The sequence below is a fragment of the Lepisosteus oculatus genome, chromosome 14 (genome assembly GCF_040954835.1).
Source record: "Lepisosteus oculatus isolate fLepOcu1 chromosome 14, fLepOcu1.hap2, whole genome shotgun sequence".
NCBI classification, from domain to species: Eukaryota; Metazoa; Chordata; class Actinopteri; order Semionotiformes; family Lepisosteidae; genus Lepisosteus; species Lepisosteus oculatus.
Window position 1 is genome coordinate 25074829 of NC_090709.1, and position 18301 is coordinate 25093129.

Sequence of the window (18301 nt, forward strand, 5' to 3'; positions counted from 1 at the left end):
TGTGAGAAAATGAAAGTTATGTAAGCTCTCACACAAAGCATTGAAGATTGGAATCTGAGTGTAAAAAAGTTACCCGTCTCCCAATGATAGGCAGGGATACACACCATGACTCGAATAGACTCAGCGAACTTTAACACCTATGATATTACAAGTGCTTTGCACGTGTCGAATTTCAAGAAGGAACTACTACAACAGTTGTGGACATAATTCAATACCACCGGCAAAGTCCAATGCCGGCAACATCTGAGAAAATAATGTTCACTCATGGAATTTGGTCTAAAATGGCTGGCGGGAAAATTCATTTATACTCCTGTTGAACCCTCAGCTGAAACATGTTAAAATAACAACGCAGATTTGTTGCAGAACCTGACAAGAATTATTGGGTTAGCACTGTATGTATTCTTGTATATTTACTTTAATTTTAATATAAATGTAAACATGCATGCTGTATAAGCTATTGTAATTTTAAAATATGTTAGCTGAGGATGCGAAGGGGGCTATTATACCTTGTGAAACACGCAAGGAACTGTAAAAAAGGCTGTTATTTGAATAAAATTGGCGATCACAAGAAAACCACAATTTATGTGGTATTATCATCAATATCCTTCAAAATCTACGTTCAAATGAAGGATTTGAAGAAACTATGAAAAAAGCAACAGTAATAGCAGAGGATTTTGATTTTTGCTCTTCAAGTCAGCAGATCACCGTAGAGTTGCACCCCTACAAACAGCACAAAGGATGAATCCCACCACCTTCATTATTGCTGTGTTTGTGCCAGTGAAAGTAGCGTTTTTGTTATTGAAAGCATCTCGGAAGATGAAGGTGCAGTCACTTCCACATGTCATGATATCATTAGATCTGACGACAAGAGCTGAAGCCCCCCCTAGTCCAAGCCAGCAATGTGAAGATGGGTATGTAGGAAGGTAGCGTGGCTGAGTGGTCTAAGGTATTGGATTTAGGCTCCAGTCTCTCTGGGGGCGTGGGTTTGAATCCCACTGCTGCCAAATATTAATGTTTTAAGACCTGCAATACAATCAGTAAAAGCGCTTTTTGTTAGGCTGCGGGAGGTGTTTAGAGATAGACTTTCTAAAAGACAGGCTTAACATCAAGGCAGAAAAAATATTTTGCTTTCTCAACAGAAATTCTCTTTGGCACGTTCAGCTTTATGTAGGGAACAACGTCTGCCGAGATCACTTTTGAGGCAGTGCACATGATAGTGTACCGGCAAGTACATTTAATATTGGCTGTGGTGGTGAGCTGCTTTTGTCTGTGAAACTTTTAATTCTTCATGCCGAATCGTCGGCAGGGGTAAAGCTTATTAAATCTTTGAACATAGGGCTCCATCAGAAATACTTTGTTCGTGATCAAAAGAGATCAGAGGATTAACTTCATGGATTCACATAGCATACCTTACAGGAAAGATTTAAAAGGGGAATTGATTGTGCTTCCTGATGTTGTTCCTGTCGTTTCTTTGGATACAAAGGTGAATATTCTTTGACATTCTGCTAGAGTATCCACTGGGTGGGCTTTATCAATCAGCTCGGAGAGGTCATCAGTGCTCTGTCTCTGGAAAATAATCAGCACTGTCGTTTTTCCCTGTGCTGTCTTTTAAAACATATAAGATCACGAGTTTACAGATTTCTCCAAATAACAACTATACATTTTAACCCAGCGGTTAGCATTCCTTCAATCCAATAGTTTTACTCCGGGTAAAAAGCAGCGAAATATATAGAGAGATTATATTCAAATATTTCAACGTTCTTATTGGATTACCTGTATGGAGATATCGCTCAGAATTCCTAATATGATTTTGAGTTCAGTTTTGCTTTACTACTTTCAGAGTCTTTTATTGACCTTGCTGAAGCAGAAGAAGTGACATAATCACAAATGCGACTTACCTGTGCTGCTGTTTTTGGTTAATAATGATTATTGCAAGGAAAAAAAAACAGCTCCTTGCATTAAGAGCAAGAGCAACCAACACGCTCGCTTGCTGAGTTGGGTTTTTTTTCCGTGGTGCTCTTCCTCAGATGTAAAGTTATTTGGCGAGCAAGGACCTCTGAGAAGGAGCCTGAATCCATCAAGAACTCAGAAATTCTAATATCGCACTACTGTCTTGTGTACAGAGATCTGCTTCTTCCTTTTTGAGTGTTTTGGTGTTTAAGAGCACGCTTCCTACCTCGAATGTTAGTTTCAGGAGATGTGCTACCGGATAAATGATTATCTTGAAAAGGTTTGGGGATGCACTGGCCGGGATTAAAACCCGGCTCAATTATTTGGAAGTCACCTGTACTACCAACACACTTCTAAGAAGCACCCGCACATTTTCGCAATCCTCTCTCTCACCTACAAAGTTATGAAGACACAGACGACCAATGAAAACTAATTTGATTCACCCAAGGCTTCACTCTTCTGTTGTGATGTTGTTTTAATTAGTGTTAGCTGTGATGAGGTATTGTTTCTGTCTCTTAAAGTTTAAGAGTCTGCTCCTTTCTTCCTGGTATAGAAAAAAACATGTTCCATCTTTGTTTACAAACACCACTGTAAATTATTTGTCCATCTCTAAAGCCTGTGTGTATTGACAAGGCAATTCAAAAGCACATATTAAATAAGAACACGATCCTTCTTGTTACCATTCCCGTGGTTGGAGCGTTGTTTCGCCCTTTAACGTTCTTCTACAATATTTACAGACAGGGCTTTATCACTGGAGTTGTGTGCATCAGTCCATGAACATCAACTGTACTGCTTTTTTTCTATGCGTAATTTAATCGCAAGCACTTAAAAGATGCAAAAAGATTTCAAAGAAAACATAATTGAAAGACAGTCGAGTAAGGAGGTAGAAAAACGCTCTCCCCCGTTGAAGAATCAACCACCGTCGCCCATGTGACTGGATATAAAAATAAATTATTCATTTCAATTATTCATGAAGGGTGGATTGTGGTCAGTGAACATATGCACATCTTTAAGTCAGTTCCACCATCTGTGCCATAGGGGATGTAGTTCAGTGGTAGAGTGCATGCTTTTCATGTATGAAGTTCCGAGTTCAATCCCTGGCATCACCAGATGTCTTACATTACTGTGCTCACATCGCAATCTTCTGTTGAGTGAGAACTCTTTGCTCGTGTTCATAGAGAGACAGGTTTACACAATTAAACTCAGTCACACACGAAGTGCTACTGTGTTGCTCTGCTGTTTTAAATGTACCTCCAAAGCATTTTGTTCTGTTAACTACCAAATGATTTGAACTAATTTTACATCATATTCAGGAAATCCAGAGAAGGTCATCAGACTTTTAGTGGCTGTTGAAGAAAACACCTGTTTAATCTCACCAGGGATTTCTTGAGAGATCATTCAGCAAGCGAGTTAACAGGGGTTAACGTAGAGAGTGGCGGAGGTGGGATGTCAGGGCTTGACGTCACTGCTTTATGCAAAGAATGGAGGGGTGGTCGTCAGGGCTATATGACTGTGCTTCACGCAGAGAGTGGTGGGGGTGTGATGTCAGGGCCATACGACAGTGCTTTACACAGAGAGTGGCGGAGGTGGGATGTCAGGGCCTGACAACACAGCTTAACGCAGAGAGTGGATGGGTGGGTGTCAGGGCCATATGACACTTCTTTACGTAGAGAATGGCGGGGGTGGGATGTCAGGGCTTGACATCACTGCTTTATTCAAAGAGTGGAGGGGTGGGTGTCAGGGCTATATGACAGTGCTTTCCGCAGAGAGTGGTGGGGGTTCGGATGTCAGGGCCATATGACACTGCTTTACACAGAGAATGGAGGAGGTGGGATGTCAGGGCCTGAAAACACAGCTTAACGCAGAGAGTGGAGGGGTGGTGTCAGGGCCATACGACACTTCTTTACACAGAGAGTGGTGGGGGTGGGATGTCAGGGCCATATGACACTGCTTTATACAGAGAGTGGCGGGGGTGGGATGTCAGGGCCTGAAGATACTGCTTTACGCAGAGAGTGGCGGAGGTGGGATGTCAGGGCCTGACAACACAGTTTAACGCAGAGAGTGGAGGGGTGGGCGTCAGGGCCATACGACACTTCTTTATGCAGAGAGTGGTGGGGGTGGGATGTCATGGTTATACGACAGTGCTTTCCATTGAGAGTGGTGGGGGTGGGATGTTATGGCCATAAGACACTGCTTTATGCAGAGAGTTGAGGGATTGATGTCAGGGCCATACGACAGTGCTCCACTCAGGCCTCTGCTTGAATTTGTACTCCTCCTCTCTCCCTACCTCTACCTCTATGATATTTGCACTTTCTGGAGAGGCGATTTTCTCCACTTCAGTAGCCCGATTGCATGGAGAGGGCTGTAGAATGTGGCACCGCCTTTCCTGCTCCGTCCATGACAGGCGTGCTGGTCTCTGGAGAGAGAGCACGGTCCATCAGCGCACTCCAATAAAAGCACTGGAAGCAGCTGAAACGCATTGGCGAAGCTCAGCACTGGGCCGCTGGGCACATCTTACCACCGTTTCCGTAGTGTAGTGGTTATCATGTTCGCCTCGCATGCGAAAGGCCCTCGGTTCGAAACCGGGCGGAAACAGACTGGCTTCTTTTGTCGCACACAAATGGGTTGTACAACTTTTAACTAGCAAATGGAAGAGGGCTGAAGTAAGAGACAAGATGTAAATAGGGTTAACTTAAGTCAGTTCTGCCTGAAAATTAGACTTCTAAGCAACAGGGGTTTATGGCAGGAAAGGGGGTTAACTGATAAGGATTCCAGATGCGAGGGGGCATAATCTTAAACTGACCATTTGGCCAGGGTCTCTTAACTGGCCAAATACCACGACCCCCTTACCATAACACCGAATGACGTCTGAAGCAGCAAGGAAGGACTATATAACCTAAAAGTTTGTACCCGCACATCGAACAATACTTCGGTTTTGTTGTTTCTTGTGGGAAACAAGACTTCGGCTTTATTGTTCCTTGTGTCCGTCATGGCAGTGAACAGGTCCTGGTTACAGGATCTCTAAAAAAGGAAATAAAGACTGAAATCAGATCCGACCCGCCATGCTGCCACGGTGACGGTGCACTGCCCAGTGAAAGTGGCAGCCTGTCCCTGGACTGTGGGAAACTGGAGCACCTGGAGGAAACCCCCACAGACAAGGGAGAGAACATGCAAACTCCACACAGACAGCACCCACACCCCAGGTCCAGAACTGTGACGCATGCCCGACGATGCGGAAGGGCTTTTACAAATGAGTGTGTAACTCACACTGGTGCCCAGGATGGCCTGCTACCGGAACGCAACCTAATTTTCTTAATGCAGTTTGTTCGAAGCGGTTTGCAGGAGCTGGAGGTGAGGACTGAGCTGGGGTCCAGTGTGCGAGAGTGACTACTGATGTTGTGTGTGTGTGTGTGTGTGTGTGTGTGTGTGTGTGTGTGTGTGTGTGTGTGTGTGTGTGTGTGTCTGGATCATTGTGAGCGCCGTCAGGTTTGTGTATTTGTTTAAACAAGAGGACGTGTCTGTGCGGGTCTGACTCTGTGTGAGGGTGCAGCTCTAACTGTGCGCGCGCGGGCGTGTCTATCTCTCTACAATGCATGAGGGGCTAAATCTGCCTCTGAGAAACTGACTTTTCAGAAGAAAAATCTATGAAAAGGCACGGCCTGGCCCTCTTCTCTTGCTCCCGACGTATAACACACTGGGGGATGAAGCTGGTGTCTTCAGCTGTAACCCTAGCTATTTATGCAAACAGCTCTTTTATGAAAAGCAGCTCTAGGCCTAGACAAGAGGAACAGATAAAACAAATCTTAGATTTATGGCTTATTCAAAGCAGACTGAGCGCTGCTATACTGTATGTAGGAGCCAGAGATGAAGAATGAGCTATTTAAGGAAATCAGGAGTGTGAGAGAGGGAGTGTGTGTTTTTCCTCCCAATAGAGAAGGCTTGTGGTTCTTTCTGCTTTTCTGCACAGGCTGCCAACGTAAGTACGTGTTGGGTTCTTGGTTTGAATGCTCGAGTTGTCAGGCTGGCGTTTTTTGTTCCTATTGGAGCCCATAATTGTGAACAAGGCGCTTGAGGACGTCTCTGTGCAGGTGTGCGTTTGTAATGACGTGTGTGCGCATCTCTGTAGCGGATGTTTCAGTAAAAAAACGCATTTAAAACATTCAACCTTTTCATGTTCCTAATATTCTTTCATTCTTCACAATAATAACTAAGGTTGCTGCTGGAAGAGGTGTTAGTGGGGCCAGCAGGGGGAACTCTCACCCTGTGGTCCATGTGGGTCCTAATGCCCCAGTATAGTGACGGGGACACTGGAAAAACTGTAAACAGGTGCCGTCCTTCAGATGAGACGTAAAACCGAGGTCCTGACTCTCTGTGGTCATTAAAAATCCCGGGGTGTTTCTCGAAAAGAGTAGGGGTTTTACCCCAGTGTCCTGGCCAAATTTCCCATTGACCCTTACCAATCATGGCCTCCTAATAACCCCCATTTATGAATTGGCTTCATTACTCTGCTCTCCTCCCCACTCATAGCTGGTGTGTGGGGAGCGTTCTGGTGCACTATGGCTGCCGTCCCATCATCCAGGTGGATGCTGCACATTGGTGGTGGTGGAGGGGAGTCCCCATGTCCTGCAAAGCGCTTTGAGTAGAGTGTCCAGAAAAGCACTATATAAGTGTAAGCAATTATTATTCATTATAATGTAATAAGTCCATTATTTCTCACCCCTCCATTGCAAGGCATACACAACACAAACACCAGGAACAGTTATCTCAGAAGTGAATTGCAAATGTATTGAGTTGTGATGCAACTGTAACTTGAACCTAACATGACTGTGGCGTGCATTTTTGAAATTGCATTTTCACAGCTGAAATACAAAACGAAGCTGATCGCAGTCCAAACTCAAGGTATTGTTGTAAAACTAAATATTCAACATGTTTCTACCTGTCCCTTTTCAGCTCACTCAGAAGTCCACAGCCTGCAGCCTGGTGCCTCTCTGTCTCCCCCCTCCACACTGCTGGTCCAGTGGAGGTGCTGTTTGATCCTGCACGATCTGTCCAGAATCGTATAGTCTTACTGAGCAGCGCAGGGCTCCCTGGCCCAAGGTACGAACAGTGAGTGTCAGTGCAGAACAGCTCTCTGACACTCCGCTCCCTCACTCCAGCTGATCAGGGCAACTACACAGTGAGGGACCTTAATGGAAGCAGTATCAGCACTGTGATCGTCACTGTGGGTGGTGAGCAGGTCTACAGTAGGATCACTAGAGGGCTCTATATTCTTGACAGAGTGTGTTCTTATATCATCCTCTGTCCTGATTGTCTTTCAGCTCACAGAGACAATGTTACCCTGCAGCCTGAAGCCTCTCTGTCTGTCCCTCTGTTCACTGGAGAGCAAGTGGAGGTGCTGTTTGATCCTGCAGGAGGTGGAAACTGGACCTCAGTGTGTTCTGTCCAGAACAGCACAGCCAGCTGTGTCCCCCAGTACAGTTTTTTTTATTTTTGATGATTAGCCATATGTTGATTACAATATTGTACATAATGTATAATTTGAACTCGATATTTTTCAGGAGTGAATGATTGTATATTTTCAGAATAAATTTCGAAACCAAATTATTGTCCCTCGATCTCTGTCTCTCTCTCGTCCTGCTGTCTGTCTGTCCCTGCCTCTCTGTCTCTCTCTCTTTCAGCCCCGTCTGTCAGTCTGTCTGTCCTTCTCTCTCCTTCCTCTCTCTCTCTCCTTCCGCTCTCTCTCTCGGTTTGTTTGTCCCTCAATCTCAATCTTTCTCTTTGCCTGCTGTCTTTCTGTGCCTTCATCTTTGTGTCTCTCTCTCCTTCCTTTCTGTCTGTCTCTCTGTCTGTCTTGCGTTGTCCCAGCTGGGCCTGTCTCCCCGGCTCTCTGCCTTCAGCTCTGTTCGCCGATGTCCCACCAGCCCGTCTCTCTCTCAGCCTGTCTCTTGACTTGCAGGAGGAAGAGGAGGTGGAGACAGCTCCTCCGGCAGGAGAGAGGAAGAAGGTCAGTGCTGGTCCCACCCTGCCTCCTGTCCTGTCTGTGGTGGAGTTTCGCCATCTTGTCTGTCTTGTCAGCCCTGTCTGTCAGTGTCTCTCTCCTCCTCCTCTCTGTGCTGTGGTGTCCAGTCAGTGTGTCTCTCTCCTCCTCCTCTCTGTCCTGTGGTGTCCAGGCAGTGTGTCTCTCTCCTCCTCCTCTTCTCTGTCCTATGGTGTACAGTGGGTCAGTATTAGTGGGCTACACCCAGGCTCACTCACTGCGAGTGTGATCTCAGCAGAGTCTCTGTACTCTTAGGACACTTGACTCACCTGTCTCTCTCTTTCTCTCCCTGTGCTGTCCCTCTCCTGCCCCCTCTCTCCCTCCTCGGACTCCAGCTGGAGGAGGTCCAATCACCACCTCCTGTGAGACAGAAGAAAAAGAAGGTGGGTAATGCTCTGATCCTCTCTTTACTCCTGTCCAGTGTCCAGTCAGTGTGTGTATATGAACCCCTCTCTCTCTCAGTGCAGTGTTCATGTCCTGGAGTGTCCAGTCCGACTCTTAACGTGACTCTCCTGTCTCTGCTTCAGAAGTGCTGGTGCGTCTTTTTAAAGTCCCTGAGCTGCATGTCGGTGGAGACAGATGATAAGGACGAGCCGATGGAGGCGGCGGAGACCGTGTGTCAGGAGAGGAAGAGCGAGGGAGAGGAGGAGCAGGCTGCCGGGAAGGACAAGAAGAAGAAGAGGAGGTGCAGGTGAGCAGACAGGGGGACGCCGCCCGGTCGTGTCTGTGATTCAAGGAGGAGTCTCCTCTTGCTGTTTGATGTCATGGTGATGTCCGTGTCTGTGTCCCTCACACCTGCAATAACAATATTCTTTCCAGGTTCCTTTCCTGGTTCTGTGCCAGCTAAGATCGGAGTCGCCTTCCCCACCAAGGACTGGACTAGACTGGACTGGACTGGAGCTGAGGGACACCAGACTGGACTGGACTGGAGCCAAGGGACCCCAGACTGTGCTGGACCGAAGCTGAGGGACCCCAGACTGCACTGGACCGGAGCTGAGAGACACCAGACTGGACTGGACTGGAGCTGCGGGACCCCAGACTGTGCTGGACCGAAGCTGAGGGACCCCAGTCTGTGCTGGACCGAAGCTGAGGGACCCCAGTCTGTGCTGGGCCAAAGCTGAGGGACCCCAGTCTGTGCTGGACCGAAGCTGAGGGACTCCAGACTGTGCTGGACCAAAGCTGAGGGGCCCCAGACTGGACTGGACTGGAGCTGAGGGGCCCCAGGCTGTGCTGGACCGAAGCTGAGGGACCCCAGACTGGACTGGACCAAAGCTAAGGGACCCCAGACTTTGCTGGACTGAAGCTGAGGGACCCCAGTCTGGACCGAAGCTGAGAGACCCCAGTCTGTGCTGGACCGAAGCTGAGGGACCCCAGTCTGGACTGCACTGGAGCTGAGGGACCCCAGTCTGGACCGAAGCTGAGGGACCCCAGTCTGTGCTGGGCAGAAGCTGAGGGACACCAGTCTGGACTGAAGCTGAGGGACCCCAGACTGTGCTGGACCGAAGCTGAGGAACCCCAGTCTGTGCTGGGCCGAAGCTGAGGGACCCCAGTCTGTGCTGGACCGAAGCTGAGGGACCCCAGACTGTGCTGGACCGAAGCTGAGGGACCCCAGACTGGGCTGCACTGGAGCTGAGGGACACCAGACTGGACTGGACTTCACTGGAGCTGAGGGGCCCCATACTGGACTGGACCAGAGCTGAGGGGCCCCAGACTGGACTGGACCGGAGCTGAGGGACCCCAGACTGGACTGGACCGGAGCTGAGGGACTCCAGATCCCAGTCTGGACTGAAGCTGAGGGACCCCAGTCTGGACTGAAGCTGAGGGACCCCAGACCCAAGTCTGGACTAAAGCTGAGGGACCCCAGACTGGACTGTGGAAAACTTTCACATTATCTCCACCTGAGTCCTCAGATCGTCAGCATGACCTTGTATTATTAAGTATTATTTTAAGGTCCTGTGATGATCGTAAGATGGGGGGGGGGGGTGTCCCTTGACATTAATCTGTATTGTAATTTTTGTTCTTTTGTTAAGCATCATTAAAATGTTTTTTAAAAAAAGCTTTTGGTTTTTTCCCTCCCCGAAACGAACGAACAGAGTCTGTCTTTCTCTTTCATCCCGGAGAGTTTGTGGTTGATGGATTGAGGCCGAGAGCCCTCGTTGTCGGCGTGCCACCAGTTAGCGGGGCTAAAGCAGGGGGGGCATCGTGTCCAATACTCCTTGAAACCAGACAGATTTCAAGCCACCTCCGTCTGAAGAGAAGGAAGTTGACCACGAACTCCAGGGTGTCCTAGGAAGCTCTTTAGCCATCGTTTGCCCAGCAGCCATCTCAGCCTGCAGCTCCCAGCTAGCAGCCCCCTCCCCACTGGAGCCCAGCAGGTAGAAGCCTGGTCAGTACCTGGAGGGGAGACTCCTGGGAAAAACTGAGGTTGCTGCTGGGAGAGGTGTGAGTGGGGCCAGCAGGGGGCGCTTTCACCCTGCGGTCTGTGTGGGTCCTGATGCCCCAGTATAGTGACGGGGGACTCTGGACTGTAAACAGGCGCCGTCCTTCGGATAAGACGTCAAACCGAGGTCCTGACTCTCTGTGCTCATTAACAATCCCGGGGTGTTTCTGGAGAGGAGTAGGGGTGTTACCCCAGTGTCCTGGCCTGATTCCCCCCCTGGTCTTGACCCATCATGGCCTCCTTATCACCCCCCCTCTCTGAACTGGCTCCATCCCTCTGCTCTCCTCCCCACTGAGAGCTGCTGTGTGCTGAGCGGACTGGAGCATCATCCACGTGGGGGCTGCACACTGGGGGGGCTGGAGGGGATCCCCCTGACCTGGGAAGAGCTCTGAGTGGAGAGTCCAGACTTATTAATTATTATTATTATTCGTGCTGCACTGGGCTTCAGTCCTGGTAGTGAGAGGGGGATCTGTGATCAGTACAGATACTTATGACTGTATAATAATACACGATAGAAATGGAAAACAGGGTAGCGCTGTAGTCTCTTCGAAACGTTTTGAACTGCCAGAAGAAGTTTTCACAACCCGGACTCGTGAAGGTACAGGTCTTCTCCCTTCGTCCGGAGTAAGGTGAGAGGTTATCCCCTCGGGGCGCAGTATCCCCGATGCACCCCCCCACCACCACCCAAAACGACACACACTTCTGTGACGATTGGGAGACCCCGGTTCGATCAGCCCCTGCGGTGTAGGAAACGACCCGCTGGAGAGAACACGCAGACTCCACACAGAAGGGTCACCTCGGCATTTATTCCAACAGCAAAACACCAGAGAGAAACGGGTCTCCGAAAGATGAGCGCACACCGGGAAAAACACTACGGGGTCATTACAAATGGGAATAGGAGTTCTTTTTTTCTTTTCCGGACGTCAGTTGTATCGTGTCCTGGTGATTTCTCCCGTTTCGAACGGAGTTCAATGTCACGTTTCTACTTTATTAGAGAGAGGCACTGAACTTTGGGGAACGTGACATCCACCCAGTATTACTAGTAGGTTGATAAATATAAATGTTCTTTTTCCCCCAGTATGATACCTCGCGAAATATAACGATGGCCAACTCCTTAAGTCGAAATTTAAACCCTTCTCACGCTACAAGACAGTCCGTCAACATCGCCGGGGCCCGAAGCGCGACCTTCGGTATGACGTTGGCGGAAGGGGGTAGGGTAAGTACGTCACAGCCGGGGGAAGCCCCTGTAGCGGCGAGGCTTAATAATAAGGCAGAATTAAGTGTTTCTGAGCTTTCCCAAATTAGGCCTCATTTCTCTGTTCATCTCTGTGGTGCAGCCACAGAGAAACCATTCATGCAAGGTGATTTAAGGTCCAAGGACAGCTCCCAAAGGGGGATGCACTTAGCTAAGCCTGGCTATCATGATCAATGGTCACCCATTGGCGCCTATCTGTCTAGGGAGTGCGAGTTGGACATCTGGACTGCATTACTAAGTGTCAGGAGTAAGTGACTCATATCTCACCTTGATCAACCAATCAGGGACTGGTAGGGCCGAGTAACCCACGTGGGACTCTGATGCCCATGGAACTTTCAGCCAATCAATGAGCTGAAGTTCCTCCAGGTAAAAACAGGCAACACAGAGAGCCTGAGAGTTTGCAGATTCAGATTCAACAATTCTAGAAGGAATTCAAAGGAGAATCCCAAGGGTAGGACATTCTCGCAGCGCGCCTCCTGACCATCCTGAGACTCAGCCCGGACAACCACGGAACGGCCAGTGTGTCCGAGTGCCAGAACTTTCCTTTGTTCTAAGAGTCTAGAGTGGAGGTTGCCAGAGAGTAACCAGCAGCAGGCCTCGTGAACAGGTCGGAACTGTGGAAAGCTGAATCACTATTCAGAACTAGCTCTTCATCAGGAACGAACCGGTCCTCTTCCTGACTTGCTGGGACCCACAGTCATCTTTTCTCCTGTGCACAAACTTTGCTAGTTAAAGCCAACAATGAGCATCAGCAGCGCACCGTCGCAAGCCGCACAGCACAGCCTGGCACCGAGCCAGAGAGCGCGGATTGGACAGCAACAGCCTGCAACTGTTCCTTTGTGCCCGCAGGAGATCTGAATCCCCAAAGATTGGATGAGTATTCAACTTCAATGCATTACAGCTCGAGAATTCAATTGTTATCCCAACCAGTTGATATCAATTTAATTCCTAAGAGTTATGTACTTGTTTGAGTATCTAATGTAGAAGTTGTAACCAAGTCCACTTTACGAAACGGTCTTAATGAATGATATACTGAACGTATGTCCTCTTGATGTGTAACTCTTTGTAACTGATTGAATATATATCTTTTGTATTCTGATAACCCTCTCGATAAGATCTGTTAGGTTTATATGCATATTCTATGTATTAATAAATGTATCCTCGTGTATTAGTACCTGTGTGCGCGTTGTTTGAGTTATGTCGCATGGTTGGATTCTAAAGCCACCAAAAGAATCAACTTTGTGATTTACTGCTACAATTAAAAATTGTCTCAGTAAATGCCCAAACCCTACAGAACTGGTGCCTTCAGAGAGCCACTATGATTACATATTTGGCGTCCCTGAACCGGCTTAATCTACACCCCTATCACGTGAGAGGGGTGCGGCGGGCGACGAGCCCCCGGGGGCGAAGAGAAGTTGATTTGCGTGGGGTGTGGAAACACTACACGACCGGGCAAGCGAGACGTTTTTTTTTTGTTTCGTTTTTTCAGAACATCAGAACAACCGCAGAGATGACCATCGATCCACTCCGGACGTTTCCTTTTTTGTCCTTTTTGGCCTCCAAAATAAAAAAAAAAACTGGGATCCATCGTGGCGTTGCCAAATTAAAACGTCAACCACTTTTCGGGCTTTCGTGGTGTCCATGATGAAACCGTCATGGTTGTGTAAGGATACGTTACGTCACAGACCGGCGGCGCTCGGACGTGAGGAGTGTCGTTACGTTTTTGAAACGGGCACATCAGACAAGATCTCTGACAAGATCTCTGAAAAACCCAAACCTGTAAGATTCAATTTCAATTCAGTTTTTTTTATATAGCGCCTTTCACAACAAGAATGCCCAAGGCCCCGAACAAAGGAGTTGTTCCACACCCCCGCCACCCTCTGTGTACAGTAGAGCCCCCTGTACTGACTAGAGGAGCTCACCCAGCTGTGTCTGGAGAGAAGCCGGGGTATCGGCTTCAACCACAGGGCTGGGCGGCTTGTTCCCCACCCCCACCCCCTTCTGTGTACAGAAGAGCCTCCTGTCCTGACTCCAGTAGGAAATGTCACCTGGAGGCAACACACCGGCTTCTTTTAACAGATCACCTCGGGAATCGGGAACAACGGAGCTGTGTGCGGCCGTCTGTACGGAGGGGTTCAGCGCGGGGGGGCTCCGGGTTCGGGTCTGGACCCGGGGGGGGGGGAACTGTCTGTGTGGAGTCTGCATGTTCTCCCTGTGTTCTTCGGGTCCAAAGACAGGCTTTTGGGCTAATTGGCTTCTGGGAAAACTGGCCCTGGTGTGTGTGTGTCCTGTGATGGAGTGCTGTCCTGTCCAGGGTGTGTGAGTGAATGTGTGTTTGTCATGTGATGGACTGGTTTCTGTCCAGGGTGTGTGAGTGTGTGTGTCTGAGTGTCCTGTGAGGGACTGGTGTCCTGTTCAGGGTGTGTGAGTGTGTGTGTGTGTCCTGTGAGTGACTGGTGTCCTGTCCAGGGTGTGTGAGTGTGTGTGTGTCCTGTGATGGACTGGTGTCCTATCTAGGGTGTGTGTATATCCTGTGATGGACTGGTGTCCTGTCCAGGGTGTGTGAGTGAGTGTGTGTGTGTCCTGTGATGGACTGGTGTCCTGTCCAGGGTGTGTGAGTGTGTGTGTCTGTGTGTCCTGTGATGGACAGATGGTACCAAGCCTGGACACCCATGAGACACTGGCTTCCTCAGAAGACTCTCACGCAGGGCACACTGTCCCTAACCCGACACCAGAAGAAACTACAGTGATCTATAATTCCTGCGCCTCGGAAGGGTTTATGACGTCTATGTCCGGCGCCCGCGCCCGTGGACCGGCGGTTTGGTGTTGCGCTCCGCAGCTCGAGCTTCGGTGCGAGGCAGGGCGGGAGGGAGCCGATGTGGCCTCGGCGCCATCTTTGCTGGTGAGTCAATTGTGACCGTTGCGGTACAATAAACCATCAATAAACCTTTTCCCACCCCGTCCAGTATTTCTGTCGCGGCCCACGTCCCTTACAATCGACAAACTATAAAAACAAACAGTAGCCCTTCGCAACATTACACGCCATTTTTTTTTATTTTAAACGTCCGCTAGATACGCAGGTGGCTCGATACCTGTCTTATCCTCGCCGGCGTCTTTATACCGGCAAGTGAATTTCATTTGGGGTCCCTCAGAATTGTGACAGAAATGTCAGTGAACCACAATAAAAAACGAAACTTTTTTTTTAAAGGCGGTGAATGGATTTTCTGAGTAACCGTGTAGCGACTAACATAAGGAAAAAAAAGTTGTCTTTCCCTACGAAGACGTTTTGGTACAGGACTTTCTTTAAATATCAGTTGTGCATAGCGTTTTACAAAAAGTTGATGATGATCTTGGAGATAATTGCAAAGGAAAATTGAGATAACTACCAAAACATTACGTGTGAAACGACAGGACAGAACTTTGAACCCACAAAGAAACAAAGGTATGAAATATTGCCTCGTCATGGGGGGTTGATAATTGTAGTAAGTGTTCCTATTTTTCGTAAAGAAATGTATATTATGGGAGTCACACGTGAGATTTAGTGTATTTACGTTTCATATTGTGCATATATACGGGGTTAAAAAGTGGAATGAGTATGATTATAAACTCGTGTGTCCTATAATCAGATAATTTTTGAACAAGCTTTGATTAGACAGGTGAAAAACAACATCAGATCCTTTATTTTAATATATTCTCACGTCTGAATATCAGCTTCTCCCCTCTGGCCAACATTTCAGGGCTCCCAGGTGTAGATCCCAAATTGAAACAAATATTAATTTGTTACCCAGTTAAACAGTTAATAGAAGTGAGTGACCAGGGTAAATAAAGGTGGGTCAGTGTAAACTGTTTATTCTGGACCAGACTTCGTCATGTGTGATATGTTATGACTTCTTATATTAAGTTTTATCTTTATATTTAGTTCTACATGTGTAATAGATGCGATGTGTGTCCATAAAAAGGTTTCTCCAGGGGAAAATCAAGTTCGTTTTAAAACCGTGTTTCCTTTTTAGGGTACGTTTGCATTCCAAGTGTGGGGTTTTTGCCTTTTTGTATTTTTGCTGAGACAAGTTGCCTTTCTTATACGCGGAGGGATCTGCTCGTGAGATGTCCGCTTGGTCCATTTCTGAGCTCAGTATAAGGTGTAGAAAGCATGACTGTCATCATAACCCGCATCTCACCCAGGTGTGGAATAATGTTGTGACTATTGCTTCAGCAATAACATGCTGATTGCATGTTTCTAGATGGGTATAACAGAGATCTCAACTACTGAGGGGCCTTATTAATAAAGTCTCCACAGCCGAAGCGCTGTGTCTCTTTTCAGCTGGCGATAAACCTTTCCTCGATCCTTTGCGGACTTGTAAAACTGTTCCTGATCAGAATAAAAAACGCTCACGCTAATACACAAGCACCCGTGTCTCGCCAAAGCTGACAAATAAACAGACGGACAAGCCGCACTGCACGTGTGAACAGGGGAATGAGCGAGCGAGCGGGGATAGGGCGCCTCCTGCGCTTAAAAGCTTACAGCACCTGGTATTCCCAGGCGGTCTCCCATCCAAGTACTAAGCAGGCCAATTCCTGTTTAGCTTCCAAAATCAGGCGTGCTCAAGGGGGTGTGGCCATAAGCGAGAGCAAGTCTCGCTGGCACCCTTCTTATTGAGAGGACAGCTCCGTCACCTCTTTTACGACGCTGCTTTTTTCCCTAGCGTTTTTCTCTTCTTCCCACGTTCTCTCTCTTCACTGCCTTCGTCCCCGCTCTATTTCACTTCAGCCTTTCACTCTTGCTTCCTTCCAATGAGGACGGAGCTGCGGGAGAAAGGGCGCTATAGAGGATCACTGTGGAGAGCTGCTGCTGTGCTTTGACATCTGAGCTCTGTGGAAAACGATCTCAATACAATTCTGAAAAACTCGACTCTCCGAACGCCAGCCTAACAAGTCTCCACAGCCGAAGCGCTGTGTCTCTTTTCAGCTGGCGATAAACCTTTCCTCGATCCTTTGCGGACTTGTTAAACTGTTCCTGATCAGAATAAAAAACGCTCACGCTAATACACAAGCACCCGTGTCTCGCCAAAGCTGACAAATGAACAGACGGACAAGCCGCACTGCACGTGTGAACAGGGGAATGAGCGAGCGAGCGGGGATAGGGCGCCTCCTGCGCTTAAAAGCTTACAGCACCTGGTATTCCCAGGCGGTCTCCCATCCAAGTACTAACCAGGCCCATCCCTGTTTAGCTTCCGAGATCAGACAAGATCAGGCATGCTCAAGGGTGTGTGGCCGTAAGCGAGAGCAAGGCTCGCTGGCACCCTTCTTATTGAGAGGACAGCTCCGTCACCTCTTTTACGACGCTGCTTTTTTTCCCTTGCGTTTTTCTCTTCTTCCCACGTTCTCTCTCTTCACTGCCTTCGTCCCCGCTCTATTTCACTTCAGCCTTTCACTCTTGCTTCCTTCCAATGAGGACGGAGCTGCGCGAGAAACGGCGCTATAGAGGATCGCTGTGGAGAGCTGCTGCTGTGCTTTGACATCTGAGCTCTGTGGAAAACGATCTCAATACAATTCTGAAAAACGCGACTCTCCGAACGCCAGCCGAGCAAGTCTCCACAGCCGAAGCGCTGTGTCTCTTTTCAGCTGGCGATAAACCTTTCCTCGATCCTTTGCGGACTTGTTAAACTGTTCCTGATCAGAATAAAAAACGCTCACGCTAATACACAAGCACCCGTGTCTCGCAAAAGCTGACAAATAAACAGACGGACAAGCCGTACTGCACGTGTGAACAGGGGAATGAGCGAGCTAGCGGGGATAGGGCGCCTCCTGCGCTTAAAAGCTTACAGCACCTGGTATTCCCAGATGGTCACCTATTCAAGTACTAACCAGGCCAATCCCTGTTTATCTTCCAAGATCAGACGAGATCAGGCGTGCTCAAGTGGGTGTGGCCGTAAGCGAGAGCAAGGCTCGCTGGCACCCTTCTTATTGAGAGGACAGCTCCGTCACCTCTTTTACGACGCTGCTTTGTTTCCCTTGCGTTTTTCTCTTCTTCCCACGTTCTCTCTCTTCACTGCCTTCGTCCCCGCTCTATTTCACTTCAGCCTTTCACTCTTGCTTCCTTCCAATGAGGACGGAGCTGCGGGAGAAAGGGCGCTATAGAGGATCGCTGTGGAGAGCTGCTGCTGTGCTTTGACATCTGAGCTCTGTGGAAAACGATCTCAATACAATTCTGAAAAACGCGACTCTCCGAACGCCAGCCGAACAAGTCTCCACAGCCGAAGCGCTGTGTCTCTTTTCAGCTGGCGATAAACCTTTCCTCGATCCTTTGCGGACTTGTTAAACTGTTCCTGATCAGAATAAAAAACGCTCACGCTAATACACAAGCACCCGTGTCTCGCCAAAGCTGACAAATGAACAGACGGACAAGCCGCACTGCACGTGTGAACAGGGGAATGAGCGAGCGAGCGGGGATAGGGCGCCTCCTGCGCTTAAAAGCTTACAGCACCTGGTATTCCCAGGCGGTCTCCCATCCAAGTACTAACCAGGCCCATCCCTGTTTAGCTTCCAAGATCAGACAAGATCAGGCGTGCTCAAGGGGGTGTGGCCGTAAGCGAGAGCAAGGCTCGCTGGCACCCTTCTT

General features: G+C 48.5%; 2 non-coding genes and 3 pseudogenes across 2 annotated transcripts; 2 read left to right on the top strand and 3 right to left on the bottom strand.

The window, feature by feature from the left end:
* The first annotated feature begins 922 nt into the window (after window positions 1-922).
* Window positions 923-1004, top strand: trnal-uag (transfer RNA leucine (anticodon UAG)). The gene has a single exon. It is a non-coding gene; the product is annotated as a tRNA-Leu (tRNA).
* A 3468-nt stretch (window positions 1005-4472) lies between these two features.
* On the top strand, window positions 4473-4545 carry trnaa-cgc (transfer RNA alanine (anticodon CGC)). Its single transcript has one exon. It is a non-coding gene; the product is annotated as a tRNA-Ala (tRNA).
* A 12297-nt stretch (window positions 4546-16842) lies between these two features.
* Window positions 16843-16961, bottom strand: LOC138218593 (5S ribosomal RNA; annotated as a pseudogene).
* Window positions 16962-17498: 537 nt separating this feature from the next.
* On the bottom strand, window positions 17499-17617 carry LOC138219054 (5S ribosomal RNA; annotated as a pseudogene).
* A 537-nt stretch (window positions 17618-18154) lies between these two features.
* Window positions 18155-18273, bottom strand: LOC138217918 (5S ribosomal RNA; annotated as a pseudogene).
* Between the last annotated feature and the right edge of the window lie 28 nt (window positions 18274-18301).